The sequence below is a fragment of the Chaetura pelagica genome, unplaced genomic scaffold (assembly GCF_000747805.2).
Source record: "Chaetura pelagica isolate M959 unplaced genomic scaffold, ChaPel_1.0 scaffold363, whole genome shotgun sequence".
Classification (NCBI taxonomy): domain Eukaryota; kingdom Metazoa; phylum Chordata; class Aves; order Apodiformes; family Apodidae; genus Chaetura; species Chaetura pelagica.
In genome coordinates this window covers 1,906,744-1,909,027 of record NW_009952720.1, presented here as the reverse complement: position 1 = coordinate 1,909,027, position 2,284 = coordinate 1,906,744, and the positions used below count along the sequence as shown (strand labels likewise).

The window sequence follows — 2,284 nt, the reverse complement described above, 5'->3', positions numbered from 1 at the left end:
CCTGCTACATATTGCAGCAGTTAGGGAATCAATGCTGCTTGAAGAAAAATTAAGTACTCTATGCTATACATGCCTCCTCTTCTGCATATGGCGCAAGTTTCTTGGGGTCTTTCACCAAAAGAAGCTGTTCTGTCTCTGGCCAAATGGCCCCTTCATAAGCCATAGGATTAAGGCTCAGAAAACCCAGGTTCACCTCATTATCTTATGTTTCTTTCAAGACTTCAGGTATGGCCATTTTGGATCTCCTGCTCCCCATCTATAAAATAGAGATGATGCTACTTCTCCCCCTCAAAAGGTTGCTGTGAACAGACATTCAAATCTGTGAAACATTTCTGTAAGAAGCTAATGGATCCTGTGTATGTGACATGAAAAAGAGATTTCCCAGTTAACCACTACCAGCTCCAAACCAGATCCTGCAGACTAAATCCCCAGGGTATGCTTCCACAGCTGCTGAAACCACTTGAAGGTTAGGGCTGATGGCAGGTCCCAGCCTCTCCCTATCTTACATGCTCTCTCCAGCCCAACCCCTAAGGCAACTGGTTTGTGGAGGATAACTAGACAAAACTAATTTTGTGGAAAGACTATCAATAGCATTTCAACAGCTTAAGGATTCAAACTGGTCCAGAGGAGGCTCAGATGAGCTTCAGCAGTGGAGCACAGGGTATGTTCACCCCACATGGCAGGGAATATACAGCATAGCTGCTGGCAGGAACAGAGCTGTTGAGTTGGTTTTACCACAACCACCCTCACTGGTATTGAGCTCTGTAAACAGAGCTTCCAACCCTCAACAGTTCAAGCAACTGCAGTTAAAAACTTGGCTATTTAATACTTGCCATGATGACTGATCCACCAACAATATTTAAAACCACCACAGATTCTTAAAGCTACCAATGCAAAGCAAGATTGAGACTTCTTAACATGCTAGAATTGTGTTAGTTACAACACACTTATGGTAGAATGAAGAGGACTGAGCCTCCAACAGGCTTTGTGCTTCATGACAACAGATCCAGATACTCACTGGCACCTCAAAGGTTTTGCATTGGGTCTTGACCAACACCAAGTACAAAAGGTACCACACCATGGTACCTGAATGCCTTTGCAGATCAATGATAACCACATTTGCAACACTATTTTTGGGAAGCAACCGCAACATGTTACACATGTACAGACCATAACTTGCTTTCTAGGGGTTGTTAAGTCAGGCTCAGCAAACTGTATCAGCATGTGCTGCAGTGTCAGGGCTGCAGCAGGTCTTACCTGGACACGATGCTGGAGCCATTGTAGAGGTCACTAGCATAAGACAATGTTGCCAGGGGTCGGACAGAATTGTAGCGTGTGAACTTGGACAGACACTCCTGAAACTCATCCAGCTGGCTTGTGGTTCTGCTGTCATCTAGGGAGAGGCAGCAGCATTCAGGAGGAAAGAAAGAGTGAGATAAATTCAACTGCAAACAAAAACAAAAATCAAAATGATACCAACTATTCTTTATTATCTAGAGGATTCTTGGTCAAAAACTGGTTCTCTCACCTCCCTCAAGAAAGCAGGATTTTTCAGAGCACAAATCAGGTCTCTCCACTGCAATGCTGGGTGAACCTACTTTGCTGACAATCTGCCTGGAGATCACAAATACAGCTTTCCTGGTAAGCTAATTTATTTTATTCAATTTCAAAGCCCATAGGCCATATAGATTATTAACAGAAAAACCTTCAAGCATACCAACAAGCACTGTGAAGAACTTCTCTACTTTTCTATGGAGGTGAATGTATATTCCTTTCCCTGTATTTCTGTTACAATATGCCTGTGTTTGGTGTCAATTACATTCAAAATGTTTTTATTCAAAAATATTTGTCTTGTTACTTCAAAAGCAACACAGCTATGGGAGAGTTGTTTCAGGGCTGGAGAAGGAAGACAAGCATGAAACCAGATGACTTCCTGTACTGTAAGTTTTATGAAAACTATGACCTTCAGCAGACAAGGTGAACTTGAGCCAGCTTGAATAATGATGATAAACATTCTACGGGAAATGGAATAGTTTACTAAAAAGGTTAAAACTAAATTGCAGTGTAGATAGCTGAAAGGCATTCCCCAGTTCCTCAGAGGTTCCAGGTTTTCTCAGTATGAAGGGAATTTTTAGGCAAACAATTAAAAAAATTGGTATTTCCTAAATAAGGCAGAATTCCTAACTTAGTGATGCCACATGGGCAAGGCAGCCTTCCTAACAATCACACACCCAGTCCAACATCAGGAGGAGTCTTCAGGCTTTGTAACAACCTCCAGAATTAG

The 2,284-nt window shown here is 42.2% G+C and overlaps 1 protein-coding gene across 1 annotated transcript in view; it reads right to left on the bottom strand.

The window, feature by feature from the left end:
- RFWD2 (ring finger and WD repeat domain 2, E3 ubiquitin protein ligase) overlaps positions 1–2,284 on the bottom strand; it is a 185,106-nt gene that overhangs the window by 146,741 nt on the left and 36,081 nt on the right. The gene's annotated exons all lie outside the window — the stretch shown is intronic.